The sequence below is a fragment of the Typopeltis vanoorti genome, chromosome 3, assembly GCF_054136105.1.
Source record: "Typopeltis vanoorti isolate ZY-2024b chromosome 3, IOZ_Tvanoo_1.0, whole genome shotgun sequence".
NCBI classification, from domain to species: Eukaryota; Metazoa; Arthropoda; class Arachnida; order Uropygi; family Thelyphonidae; genus Typopeltis; species Typopeltis vanoorti.
This window is the reverse complement of record NC_143551.1, coordinates 134,180,104-134,195,585: the sequence shown is the minus strand read 5'-3', so window position 1 is coordinate 134,195,585 and position 15,482 is coordinate 134,180,104. Positions and strand designations below refer to the sequence as shown.

Here is a 15,482-nt window from a genome sequence, read left to right as displayed (position 1 = left end):
AAAAAATCTTCCCTATGTTCTACGAGAGAAAAATGATAAATGAAATAATCTACAGAAGCAATTTATTTCTTGCCACGTAGTTGAGAAGCAATGAAACAAAGAGGGCGCTGTAGTACAGGAGATATGATTAAAGCACAATAACCACAAAGTAGTGGTATTAATGAAACTTATTGGAAGAACTCTTCTTGTTCGCTAGCTTAACTCGCGGCTTATGTTATTCCTCAATGGTTTATTCTTATAAAAGAGGGGGGGTGACTCATCAGAACTCGAGCCGTGCAAAAGTTTGTTAGCGAACAGTTCACACGGAACGCAAAAAAAGAAATATCTTTTGTCCTATAGCTACCTGGGAAACTAAAGAGCAATATTAAGAGCCTAGCGAATAACCGGCAAAGACAGGTTCTTATAGCAGCCCACCCAGCTTGCCGTTCGGTTAGACATTCCAGGCAAAGGTCACCAGCTAGTTCAGCTACATCTTTAGTATTTTTGGAATGTTTCGCTAAGTGTTGGTTATGAACATGGTTTTAATGTCCTCTCGAAGTCACCCATTTGAGATTTCTGTTGGAAGGGCATCAGGATATGCAAATTTTGGCTTTAGGGAATGCAAATTCTTGGCCTCCATTTGTCTAAGTATAAAATATTCTCGATATTCTCATTATTCATAATGGTTGAAAATGAACTTCCATTAGCATAATAGTCTCCCATGGGAAAGGCAGAAATTATTAGTTCCTTAAAAAAACAAATGAAGGTTAATAATATGAAAACAACGTCGAAGATTCATTTGAAACATTGTATTTCTTTTGTAATTTTGAGTTTCTTGATTTAGAGATGATAACTGCAAAGGATTCTTCTGTTTATTGAGTTTTACTGGTTGACCGGGTGGTATTATGACCAAGGTGACGAAAGCTATGAAGTCCTTTAAAATATCAAGGAGGGGGTCGGTTTTGTGGGATGAAAAAAAATTATTTTAAGGGAAAAAAAACTTAGGCTTTTTTTTCTTAAGGATTTTTAGATCATTCTAAGGCTTTTCAAAGGAAAAAAAAAAAAAAGGAATGATCCAGCACGGACGGATTCGAATCCAGGTCTTTCCCACTTCATCTCTCAATTGCGCTAGAGATGCAATACATTCCTTCGAAAATATTTAAGCATAACAAAAAACGTATTCGTTGACAAGGAATAAAAGAATATTCAAACACACTAGTAGGAAGGGAAACACAGACTGAGTGTATGCTTGTCTTTCTTCTAGTGTGCCTGCATACGCCATCTTATATTATTTGTGCCCATGATAACCCTAATGACTAAGGAGGAATATTCGCATGGTAATATATTAGTTAAATAAATTTAGTGAGTAATTATTATCACTAGATGTGTGTTTTCTCCATTAAACTTCAACTATAGTACATTAGTACTGTGAGAGAGCTAAGGCTTCGTTTATTAATTTTTATTTTATTATTCATTTTACGTAGTCTGAAAACTCGTTCTATTGACCAAATTTTTTTTTTTTTTTCAGGCAATTTCAGGCCTCCAATAAGCGGGGTTGGTGGTATCCCACCAGGCGATAAAATTCGTCTCCTACTTAAACACTATAACAGATCCACGCCCCTGGCGGGATTCGAACTTAGTCTGTGGGTTGGTGAGCAGGTACGTCTACCACTCAGCCAACTGGACTTATGTTTTCACCTGAAGAAGGCCAATTACTGTTTCAAGACATGGTTTTTTCTCCAATTCTTCATTATAAAGGTTTACTTCAGCGATCACCTTACAGCTATGTGTGTTTGATCTTCGAAGAGCGATCACCGCGCAGATGTGGTGTTGGTATTTCCTTAGCATGTAACTGAGTGCAAGTGTGGAGGTGTGTCAACCTTCCTTCCTACCTTTATGATAAAAAATGGAATATTAATTACTTTCTACCGTAAAATACATTTCCCCGATAGCAACAGTCGTTTCATATTCAATGGATTTTTCGTATTCATCTGATTATTATGGGTCCATAAATAATTCATCACAGAAGAAAGTGTACCGCTACAGTTGCTGGTCAACCTTCAATAAGTCCCGAAATTTTAAAAATAATACTTCTGCGTCAGATTTTTTTTTTTTTTTTTTTTTTTTTTTTTTTTTTTTCAAACTACTAATCCTTGATCTTTTCGCATTCACTTCTGAAATATCGTCTTTTTGCTAATAATGTATTGCCTTATTTCCTACAGTCGGCAGTCATTATTAAGCTATAACAATATGGATAACAATGCCGTTCAAAATGAATTAACAATACGGGCAGACGATAACGAAAACTCTGTTAAATTAACAGTCGATTTTTTTTAAAAGAAATATATATACTCATTTATTCTATAATCTGGGATTTTCTAAATTCTTATGCTTCTCGATCGTATTGTAAATAAATTTTGTTTAACTGTGTGTTTATGTAAAGGCAACTAATCCTCTCTCTCCTTCTCTGTCTTTAATCAACAGTGCAAATATTAATTTAGCTTAATGAGAGAAAAAGTGCAGGAAAATATTTATCGATCACTATTTTATTTTTTCCTGAACCAAGCATTTTCGTTCTAAAAACGAAAAGATAAGGAAAGGGGGGAGAGGAAATGAGAGAATGTAGAAGTGAAAGAGGTTTGTATATACTGCGAGGAGAATTCTAGCAAAACTGAACACGCATCGAATGAAAGCCCACATCCACACACGTATTTCAAAAGAGAAAAAAAGTTATGCTCATCTGGTCATTTGAGGGAAAATTGACCATATTTATGGCGACCATATTAGTTAATCCGATATCGGGATGAAAAAACCGAGTTTCCAAGAGGGAAAACTTTGCCACCTCCGTACGAGATCAGTTAACTCATCTTTAGTTCCAAACTCCTGATAAAGTTTCTTCGCGTCCTAGACGGGAATCGAACCCAAGTCTTTACAACAATATTATCCCATAATCTTAACAGATTATGGATACGTAAAGACAAAATTACATCATGTCTGTTATACCACGCTTGACTCTGGATTTCTCCTTCAGCGATATAATCAGGACCAGTGTACAGTATACGCTTTCAGTATATAAATATGATCATCACGTGTTTCAAAATCGCGTTGTGTTTTTATTGTTATTCGTTCTGTCCATTGTTTTAAAATGACGAATGGAAAAAAAAAAAATGTAAAACTAGAGTACGTTTGCTTTTCTTATCGTCATAGCTGTTTTAGTACGCTGCACTTACTTCAAACCACTCCGAAGTTTCCAATTATCTTGTAAGCAATAGTTTTAGCGCTTTTAAGAATATTATACTAAAGATAGGAAGGGGGGCGCATTGAAGTAACAAAACTGGAGTCTAAAACGAAAACGCTGTGTGTGTCGGCTTTCGAAAAGAGAAGTGTTACATCCATTCGTAGCGGTAGGCTGACAAAAGAGAGGTCGCTTGGCTACCTATCTCCAGGGATGCATAGAAGTGAGAAGTAGATTTTCTTTGGATATCTAGGCCACTCTCGTTTACGCTCAATCCTCTTACATTTGTTACTATGAATGACTGTTTGCTGTCTCCTTTTCAAACTGCTGTGGACGATTTTATGCTTCAGCCTTCTTTTTTTTTTTTTTTTTTTTTTGCCCCCTCTGAATTTTCCATTGCATCAATCTACTTCGTTTTCTATTTTTAGACTTTTGGGATTTTAAGCGGACACTGGCGAGCTAAATCTGTCACATACGCCGCGCACAGATGCGATACTCTTGCAGAAAGCATCAAGCAGAATACCGCTATCAACACCTCAATGATACATAGTAGATAAGAGAGAAGGAGAATTGTTTGTTTATCGGAAATAAAACACAAAAACGACAGGAAATCCTCCTGAGTTGAATACACAGGGATCTTGAAATGGTAAACTCAGCTGCGTCTTGTTTCTAGACTTGTCTTAGTCGTAGAATTTATCTTAAAAATTAGTTACACAGTTTCATAGACAGTTGAACCTATGCACTATCCGACTGGGTGGGGGGATGAAAAGGTTGGTACTAATTAATCCAAAAAACTGAAAAGGAATGCGTTCAATAAAAGATGAGAATTCTTCACGTTTTATTATTATTATTTCTTTGCAGCTGATATTTTCTATCATCCTGATGATAACAATTATAGTCCTAGCTAAAAAAAAAAAAATAAATAAATAAAAATAGATAATAAAGTAAATAAAAATGAAAACTTCTACAGTGTCTCTATCAAATGTGGGGGTCCCAATTAGTGGAGGCCCTAATTTCAGATATCGCGAATGATACTAAGCACCAAATAACATATTTATTGATTATACGTTTACAAAAAAAAAAAAAAAAATACAAATAATTCACAGAACCAGCAAAGCTTTTTTGGGTGATTAAGCTATCCCGCTCTCCAATCAAAGTCAAACTTGCATCTAATATAAAAATTTAATTACATAAAAAGGGTAATTAAAAAGTTACACACCTGGTTGTGTAATTTTGGAACCCAAATTGATGTGCCGGAAACGTACAATCGCAGATGGGTGTCGACAATGAAATTCAATTATGTGAACGTCGTTATATGGTCTGACGACGCTTTCCAACAAAACGGCCAGCATCCCGTTATGTTGCTGGTCTTGTATATACTTGACTAGTTTTTGTTTCATGTTGTTCTTTAATCTTCAGGTTTTCCAAAATTTTTAGTTTTTCTTAATTTTAATTCATGCTTCTATTGAACGTACATATTTAAGTTCGTATTATTCATTCGAATTCCAGTTTAACTCCAAAATTACGTAAAAGGGTATGTCTTTTTAACGATCCTTTTTCATAATTATATATAATTTTAAAGAATTTTATATAAATTATATAATTTTTAGCTTTGCCATTTCGATTTTTTTTTATTTAAAAAACTGTCGAATATAAAACCGATAACGGAAACCTCTCACCCCCCCCCCATATTTTTAACAATGCTTTTCAACCCTGAGACGTCTGTTATCTTGAACACAAAACCTGTCATTTCAAAATGTGCAAACACCACCTGGCGGTAGAGTTTTTTCCCGAAGGAACAATGCCAATCTGGATTCTTTTTGATCATCGTAGTATATTTAATTATTTATCCCCCCCCCCTTCCTTGAACTCACAAGAAATAAAGACTTCCTAAGTTCGACTTAAGTTCCGGTTTCTTCAAAGGGTTTTTTCCGTGACTTGTGACTGTTAGATGGATATCTCGAATTCTAAGTGCTCTGATAAAAGCAACGAAGCTTGTGTGTGTGTGAGTGTGTTCTTATTAGCCGAAATAAAAACATAAATCGTCCAGTATGGTTAAAACCCAAAGGTAGTAGCTGTATTTGTCTTCCTTCGTGCATTAAGAACAAATGGCAACATCGGTAGCAATCTATTAAAAAACTGTGTCACTTAGTTATCCGTTTTTAAACGGGGTTCACCGATGCCTGTTTGGGTGCGTGTGTTAGGATAATGGAGTCTATAGCTGTTTGTGTTCTGTACTCGGGGATTTATTATGGTTATACACGAAAGCGCCATATAGCATGGCTGATATCTTCTTTCATTCAGAAGTATAACGATTTACTTTACCTCACTTTCAAATGTACCTTATAAATTATTCTAGGCCGTTTTTCTTTCTGTTTTTTTTTTTTTCCGAGTAAAATGCTCCACCTCTCAACGCTAGTCAGGTTTTCTAGCGTAGTGAACCAACCAAAAAGCAATTAGCCATCCATCTACAAGTTCTGATATCAGCGGTGCTCAAATGCAAATCAATTGAGTAAAAAAAAAAAAAAAAAAAAAAAAAAAAAAAAAAAAAAAATCAAAACCAATATGATGGATAATGATTGATGGTTTGATCAGGACTCGACGTAACTAATCCAATTAGTTGATCATATTTCCATTATGGAAGACATGCATGGTCTAACAGAACACTACTTAAAGTAAATATATATTTGGTTCTTATCAGCTAGAAAAAAAAAATAGAAAAAAAAAAATAAGCAACCCTCTTCGAAGAGGGTGGTCCTTGCTTTAGGGAAGACGACCGTCATACTTATTAATGCTAACAATCTTGTTAATAAGGGGGAAAACCTGGTTCGGACAGGAAAAAAAAAAATACTGCTCTCCCTCCGTTCCATAAGGCAAGTTGGATTTAATATTCGACTTGTTTTACAGTTGATTGTGTATTGATATAGCCTATAAATAACAGATGAATAACGAAACAGACAAGGATATAAAGACAACGGAAAACTGATAACTGAAATCAAAGGTCCTTTGGAATTTCCAAGTGATGTTCTTTCCATTTTATGCAGAGGCTAGATATGGATTCATATAAGGATGATGCAAACGATTTTTTAATTTTGACGGCTTTTATTTTAAGGGTAATAATTTGGTCTTCGTTTGATACCAAACCTCTCGTCCTTAGAGTCTAAATAGGTTGTCCACCCTTTGCGAAGTGCTGCCATAAGTGATAATCTGAAAATACCAGAGATATAAAAGTGTATGCTGGTTGATGAAGCTCCATCTCCAGCGCCTTGATTTTTTTTTTTTTTTTTTTGGTTTGTACGTTGAAACTCGATCCACTGATTATGCGTGAACATGTAGCGATTCGTTTAATGAGCGGTTCATCTCGAGAAACCATGCTAAGCTGATTCTGGTGTTCATGGGTGCGGAACTTTTCGACAGATTCTTCAGACCTTACCAAGCTAGTGAAGATCACATGGCACAGTTTCCCTTAAAGTAGTAAATATGGCTGACGCTATGAATAGCTTATGATCAAAGACAATTTAATGTTTCAAGATTAATAACCATGGCCGTCCAGAATGGGTCATGAACTCTTTGAATCAGTCACGTGAGGCAACACATTCTGGCTTTTTCTTTTGGTTGTAGCATGCCTGAGTTCTTGAATTATGAAAATTTGGCTATCCATGATAAACAATAATACAATAAAAAATGAAAATACACAAAGGAAGAAATTTCGAAAACTTTTGAATCACCCTGTATATCACAATAATAAATAAAAGAATTTTTTTTTTTCCTTGCGCATATTTTGTTGTTTTGGTTGAAAAACCTGATCTAAAAATCACTTCTGCTTCAATAGTTCTTTGCGTGCACTATCTCATTTCTGCATTACGGTGTTTCTCCACTCTATTCTCTCATCTGTCTCTATCCGTCACTTGTAGACAGCAGCCTCCAAGTATTTTGCTCTTGGTGCTCCAACAAAACGGATAACCTTTATGCCTTCCTTCAAAACAGCCACCGTTGAAAGGAAACCCTCGTAGATAAAATGCAAAGTGATCTCTATTCTCTGCAAAGTGTGCGTCAAAGTGACTTAATATTCACCACGAAGTAAAGATATATTATTAAAAGTGAAGATAAATAGCCCACATAGGAGTGAGTTAACTGAAGGTTACGCATCACTAATCCATTAGAAATATTAATAACGTGGTTAGTTTTAATTAACACAACCTATCAACAAGATCATTACCAGGTTTTTATAGTAATATGACGTGTACGTCATTGTACATGCCTAATACTAATGACTAGTACGTCATTGTACATGCGACTAAATTAGTGTCATCTTCCTAATCATTAATACTGATCTATGAAAAATCCTAACGTACAACTGCCTCACCAATATTTATGGTATTAGGCGCAACAACAGCCTCATTGTTATTAAATATACCAATTTTATTCAAATAAAGAGCAGCTCAGAACTATGTATAAATGTGTTATTGTTGACTATCTGCTCACAAGTGTTGGAAACAAACGGTTTATATTGTTGAGAATTGGCTGTTGTTGAAAGACAATAAACCATTGTTGGCGACAACAGACTGTTTACATTGTTAGCAAACAGAATGAAGATTATAATGAAATAACAATGAGCGTGATTTTATAGCAGTAGCATGCGTGATCGCGTGTTATATCAGAGTAAATCACAATGTAAATTAAGATAGCTATGATATTACATAGTAATAGAAAAAAGCTTATCTACTATAGATATTTAAGAGAAAGTAATTCGAAGAAATAAATAGTTGTCTTATCTTATTTCAGCAATAAAACGTTTTTTATAGTTTCTGTGATTCCGTTAGCTTGTTTTGCGTAATATATTGTGTACACATTTCAATATTCTCACGATATGAAAGACATGACAACCTTTTTTTTTTTTATTTTTCTCTATAGTCTCAATTCTCACCGGAAGCTTCTAAGTTTAACACTTACGAAGGTCAGAGGTGAATATTTTGTAGACACGATGCCGCTGAGAGCAGAATTTTGTCATTTTAATGTGAAAGAAAGGCTGGACTTTCTTCGTTTGGGATGACAACGACCCATGGATTGACCAAAGTTACGAAGACGACTGCTGAAGGAAATAATGATGTTCAACAGTCATCATGTGGACAGACGAAGTGGTAATTGTGGACGGTAATGATAAGGTTACCAGTGCGTGACGGACAGCTTGTCACAGCGAACACTGTCTACGAATACTTTCATGTCTGGATGATTGACATCAATAATGAAACGTTTCACAAGTTGGGAGTTGGATTCAGTCTCAAGTGTGTGGGCAAGTCTGGTCTACTATGAATTCAAATAGAATTTCGGTAAGTAAGTAAAAAAAAAAAAAAAAATCTTAATAATTTTAAATGACCCAGAAGTTCACACATAAACACGTACATTAGTCTACATTTGTAAAGCTACTACGTTCATCTACAACTCCTCAGTTATAATTACCGAAACTGTATTTTTATCTTCTTTATTTTAAAAGAAAAATGAGAATTAAGAAAGTGAACTTGAATTCATTCGAAAATACTTGGTTGATTTATAAAGACAAAAATGCCCTGTCATTACCCCCGCTCCCACCACCACCCCTACTTTAAGTTGACATCAAAGTAAGGCGAATATAAAACGAAAATTGGGAGTGAAAGTGCACACGACGTAGCCAAAAATTGACTAGGGTAGCCCTGTTCTTTCATCTCGGATGAACCAAGATATTTCAAACAAAATAAATCCCCAGGCAAACTCCCCTAGCCTTAAACACACTGCGTGATTTTCAAGTCATTACCTGGGGGAAAACTCGAGAAAAAAAAAAAAAAAAACATGCAGTATTTGCCATGAAATAACCCAACCAAATACCCAAAAGTGGTTTTCGCATGCCAACCCGTTGCAAGACTTCCAATATATCTTTTTATTGCCGTTCGCCGACAAAACAAGTTATAAACGTCAACTGTGATGGATATTTTGCATTTTTCAATACAAATCCCCTCTCCCCCCCCCTTCCTGATGGGGACGCAAGCATAGTAATACTTAACCGTGGCTTTATAAGAGCACACTCTACCATTCTATCTTCACCGAAATAAAGAAAAAACCAGGTCTCCAACAGCTATCTGTTACTATCACACACCAACACTGAAAAGTAGAGAGGATGTCAGGCTTATTTCTCTTCAGCCCCCTATCCTCTAAATCCACCCTCAGTTTGGTAGTGCACAAGGTGACGACCGTTCACTGTTCCCACCTCCCCCTGTGGTCATTTCCCTTTTCACTAGAGCGTTCACAGTAGTTGGGGATGTTCGGAGATTTGTCCGTTCCAATAGCAACATGAAAGCACAGGATTACTGTACAAATGATCGGCATGTTTTCGGATAGAGGAGGACAAAGGTCACCTGCCGTAAACTAACCACAGTGACCTTACAAGAATTCTTCGCATTCTTCTACGAGAAGAAATGCCACTGGATAACCCTGGCAGTGGTTAATTGGAAGTGAAGTTTGGGAAGTATCAAATTATTTATAAACTTTATTTAATATCCTGTTTTGATTTAAATAACAACAGGAATCATTGGCTATTACTGTTGTCATGTCTCCTTAATGGGGAAGATAGAGTGCATTTAATCCATATGGTGATAATCTGGCAGGTTTGAACCCGGATCCTAGACGTGATTCGAACCCAACCAAGGGTTATAGCGACTTTCTTCTCGCGACTGAGCTAAGGAAGCTCTTTAGACTCATTACTTATATTCGCGTAACCTAGAATTCCGATATTTATATTATAAGTTTGTTTTTTTTTCCTTCCCCAAATATTTGCCGACTTTCTTTAATTATACCCTGTGTAGCCGTGAGGTATAAACGGCGAATGCAATTACGGTAAAAACGTAGTTCAATCTATCAAGAGCACTTTCGATTTTAAAAGAGGGTGCAGGAAAACGTAGCATCTGCACATACGAATGCTTTGGTCGCGATATAAAAACGGTTTATTTCTAGGCATAACGGAGACTTACGGCTATCCATTTAGAGACTTAAATACTGCTTCGTTCGCTTTTGACAAGATTGCTCTCCGTAATGAGATAGCGGAGGTTTAGAAAAAAGTCCAGGTTCTATGACTTCATAGACCACATTGAGAAGATTGACTTTAAAAAATAAAATATGTTTGATTTATGTATTGACGAACTTGATCTGGTAGTAATGGTGCAGTAGCAGCAACTGATTTAGTCGTTTTATATTTATTGGGAAAAAAAAAAAAAAACATTGAAGAAATATTCGAAAAAAATTAATTTATAATATTGAATGTCAGATTTTTTTTTTTTTTCATACCTATTTGGATAGAAACAGTTCGCAGTCGATATTTATCATTTGAGTTCTAATTGTTTTCAAAATCCCAGTCGAAACGAGGGGGGAGTTACAGAATCCAGACACTGCATCTGTGAGACGAAGCAATAGAAACTGTGAAGAACAAGAAAAAAATACCAAAAAGAGAAAGAAAGAAAGAACAAACGCAGAACAGTGAAGCATAGGCAATACATTCATCGCATTCGTTGCTCAAACAACAAAACTGTCTAGACAATCAATAAACAGCCTATTAATTTTTTTTTTTTTTTTTGTCTTCATTCAAAAATCTCTCGACAAATTGAAGTCGTTATCAGCTAATGTTTTCGTATGCTACACTTTCTTAAGATTGTGCCATCGCATTCAGAACTGACTCGACTTATTTTAGTAATACAATCATCTCTCAACTTAGAAGCTCGAATTGGCTTTCTGATAACATTATCTTTTTTTTTTTTTTCCCTTCCCAATAACTTAACTTAGTGACTTCTTAGTTCGTAAACATCATTTGCAGCTCCTTTGCAACAGCCACCCCGTGTGGACATAGGCGACGACAGAGATGACACACACTGAGAAATATAACTCACTTACATCAGATAGATTGGTCGATAATTTTGAAATCATCGTAATACGCGAACGTGTTCAATTCCCTGCTGGAGGGACCAAGAACCGAGACTGCATGTGTGAGCAGTAAATATGATTTATTATCTTGAAGAAGGAACTCATCTTCAAATTAAGCATCAGAGAGAGAGAGATGGGAAGTGCTTAATGGTGAATACCAAATCATACTTATTTTATTATTATTTTTTTCTTGGATTCATTCCTACCAGGACATTGCACTCTAAATAGAATTTGCTGATTTTATTTCCTATTCAGATGAAATTACTTATTTAACATTTATCAAACGAGAAAATAAGGTTGGAGAGTAGAATTCAGGATATTTATAATCCTTTTCTTCATTTGTTGCATGTAAAATTAAGAGAATATCGTGATAGTTAAAAATGAGATTTAAATCCGGATAGACACTGTTTGATAAGATTCTGTTCGATGCTCTTGCGTGGAATTGCAACAATTTAAGGGCTACAAACAAATATCATTTGAAATATTAACAGTAATTAAACAATGAATGGTAACAATTAAATTTAAAAATTATACAACAAATAGCAACGAGTGCAACAATTACTGGAAACAATTAAATCATGAAATAGACAATAATTAAAAATAATATTTGTAGAGTGGCAACAATCAAAACTAACGCAGACGAATGATAACAATTAGAACAAAAAATGCTGCATTATTATTTTTTCCTTTGTTTTGGATTCTTACAATCAATTTTGCGTTAACATTGCTTAGTTGCTTTTCTGCTGACCTTTCCAGATGTGTAATTACATTTAAAACTCCGTGTGAGCAAAGTTCAGCAATTTACTGGTGCCCTTTTCCCTTTCACTCTGATTTCGAATTCATTGTCTATTACTCACTCATCTGTCTTAAAACAACGGACAGAATGTAAAATGGCCACTCCAATGAGAACCGTTGGTAAGATTCTGTAGTTGCTACAATGAGCCTCTTTGGAAGATAAAAAATTATCCGCCTAACTGTACTCTCGTTCCCCTTTTTCATTGTCTCTGTTAACAGAGTCTTCCAGTTCATCGTGTTTTCAAGTATAGATCGCGTTAGTGATTTACTGAACCTTCTAAATTTTCTTGTTGTTTTCTTGCTTCTCTAACTACTTCGTGTAAGTAAGTGTTTCGCTCCCTTCTCTTTAGTCGTTCAACACTAATGGTCTTGCCTGCCGACAAGACGTTGGTGAAGACATAGTCGGAAAAACACTGATGAATTTAGCGCACAAACTTTGTTGGCTTTTTTTTTGTTGTTGTTTGTTTTATTTCTAGTTTTAAAAATATGTTTGGCGTTTTTTTTTTATTTTTACGACAAACTTTTAACTACGCATTTCATGTAGTAGTAGAAAACGTCTGGCTAGTTGGGTTCTGTGTTTTTTTTTATTGTTTTTTTTTTATTTTAGTTTTTTTAGTTGTCACGTGATTAGGCTTATTAACTGCATGCATTGATATCTGTATTTTTGAAGTGGCGCCCATATACACATACAAAAAATAGCTTTTGGATACAATCAGTGCTGTCTGCGAGGTTGCTAACCAATGTGTCTCGGATCAGTAATATAAGAAAATACGTATTGTTTTTGTTATTCTGATTTTTTTCTCTCTCTCCTAAAAAGTGTCACTGTTGTTAGCTACTATTTAATTAAAGAGCTTAGTAGAAAGATATGCAGCAGTGACGTATGAATCCAGGAAGGAAAAAAATGGTCGTCTGTTTCTTTATTGTTCTAAGCAACTATTAATTCTTTTTGATAGCCACTAGAGCATGGCTTCGGAACCTTTTTTTTTTTAACTAACTTTCTCACACACACACACACACACACACACACAAAAGGTGAAAATATTTTAGGCCACAAAATTCCGGATTCTGTTATTAATAAACAAGCATTTGGTTTTCTTTTTTTCTTCCATAATTTATATGAAAAAGGAGGAAAAACTGTACTTTAAGGTCGAGTGCCTTCGTCCCCCTAAAATTCTCGCTATTAACATCCTCTACAAATGTGCTAGTGGAAAAAAGCAACACCTAATAGAATTTCCTATTAGTTTTTCGCATCCTAAGCCTTTAACGTTAAGCACTTTTACGGAAAAACACAAAAATATTCTTGCAAGTTTTCCATCATGGCAGATTCACTCTTCTTCAAGTAGAAGAACTTAAGTGGTTTGTATCCTCACAAACCACTTAAGTTCCCACTGCCATCAAGAATTATAAAAATGATTAAAAAAAAAAACTTAAGTAGCAGCATTTTTACTTTATCATTGAGGAATATTTTGTGGGGGAAAAATCAGGTTTCTAACTAGACGTAGATGGTATTACACCACTTAGCTCTTGCTTGGGTATTTCACCTCAAGAATACACGGGACATTGTTTTATTTCTGTTAGTGTATAACAAAAATATAATATCCAATTGTAATAAACCTCAACATTTATGTTATTTCCTGCAGTAAATCTGTAAAGAGCTATCATATTTCAGTACACTGTTCACAAGGTCACGTGATTTTTTTTTTTTTTTTTTTTTTTTGAACTGTACCGTGTCTGGACTTTTGGATTATTTGAATATCTTGAGATCAAAAAAATAATAGCGAGTAACAGAGAGAGAGAGAAAAAAAAAAAGATGAATAGGAAAACATAAAACTTTGCCAGGTTATAAACATCTAAAAAACATGACACAAGTCTGTGCAGGATAATATTTAAACTGTTCTTTGCTGTCAGCAGGATAACAAGCTACGGTAAGAGATAAGAACGGTTGATGGGTCTGACCCCCTACATACAATGAAGCACCACCTGCCCCAAATAGATTTTCCTTTATCATTTATTTATCGAAGTTTGTTCTTTATTATGTACATTGCTGTCTCCATGCCAAATCTTAGCTGGTGACGAGACTAACATTTAAGGGGACCTCAACGAAGGTATAGGAATGTATTCTTAAGGTGGGTGTTTGTCGGTGGCTGGCTGAGTTGCGAGACACAAGCTAGACGGAAGAGAGCTAGCGAAAGAGAGAATAAAAGGCGAGCATCGTGACACGTCTCAGACATAGCAGACTGGGGCAGAGTCCTTGCATTTTGCTTTTGTCTCCTGCCAACACCAGGACGACCCAGCGGGACCCGACCATGATAAATTGATCCTCTTTCAACTGCTTCCGTGACATGAGGGTGGAAACTCTAGGCGCGTCCCCTCATACTGTAAAAAGAACGCTCCCCCGTAGGTTTTATTCTTACATCCCCCCCCCCCCTCCCAGAATCCCGTCTTCTTCTATCCAAAAGGTTGGCTGGACGTTGGATAATGAATTTGGTTGCGGCTGAGCATTCGACAATTGAAAAAAAGGACTGAAGCGTCTACACCGACCTTCTGGGCAGAAGTCAGCGAGCGGCAACGACTGAAAAGAACGCTTTATTAGAACTATTGTAAACTACCGTGTTTTCGCGGGGTCAGAGCTTCACGGAAAGGGGGGGGGAGGGGGAAGACGACGTAACTAGTGGTTGGCTGTTGTTGTTATGGTGTGTTCGACTGGTTCGTCATTCACCAGTAACACCGTGTCGGAGGAAGGTCGAGAACACGATTCGAGGATATTTACACGCTTGTGGTGACAACAAAGAATGTGATCAGGACATCGACTACAGCTGGCTTCGTCTAACATGAGCGTTTACACTGCTTATGTTATGCGTAAATGTCCTTTCATTTGGTACTGTAGGAGTGTCGCGTACGCAAAAAGTCGTTTCTTTACTGGTCCGATAGCAAGCGTGAAATACAGAACACGCGAGGTGACACAGGAAGGCGGATCGGACCCCCTTGTATATTATGTCATGCACATTGCGGTTTAAAATAAGGGGCGGATGTCATTGGATACGGCTTATCAAAAGTTTATACAGGCTTCTATAGAGGTCCCATTTCACTTCGACGAGGGATATCTTTCTTCTCCTTTTATAAGTGTGCATGTTCGTTTTTTTTTTCCCCGAAAACACTGACAGGCAGCTGTATACACGAGCTCTACGCATGTACAGGACGTACTGCTGTTATTATTAATGGATTTTTTTTTTTTTTAAAATTCACATCTGTGTTCATGTTCGTATGAAGCAATATTTATATAATGCGATGCAAGCTTGAAAGAGGTGTGCGGTGAGGTTTGCCTACGAACGAAGCAAAGCAATAGTGGGCACTACCGTAACGCACTTAAAGAACTATTTTTATTTTATTTATTATTATTTTTTTTTTTTTAGCAACTCATATTTTTCCACTTGCAAAACAGGAAAAACATGTTCCGAATCACGTGAAGGTGCCAAGTTCGGTTTGATTAGCTGTCTCGAGAATAATTATACTGTTTGCAGAGGAATAT

The 15,482-nt window shown here is 36.0% G+C and overlaps 1 protein-coding gene across 2 annotated transcripts in view; it reads right to left on the bottom strand.

Moving 5' to 3' along the window:
- The window catches only part of LOC150108580 (latrophilin Cirl-like), a 780,008-nt gene that overhangs the window by 523,208 nt on the left and 241,318 nt on the right, over nt 1–15,482 (bottom strand). The window lies entirely within an intron of this gene.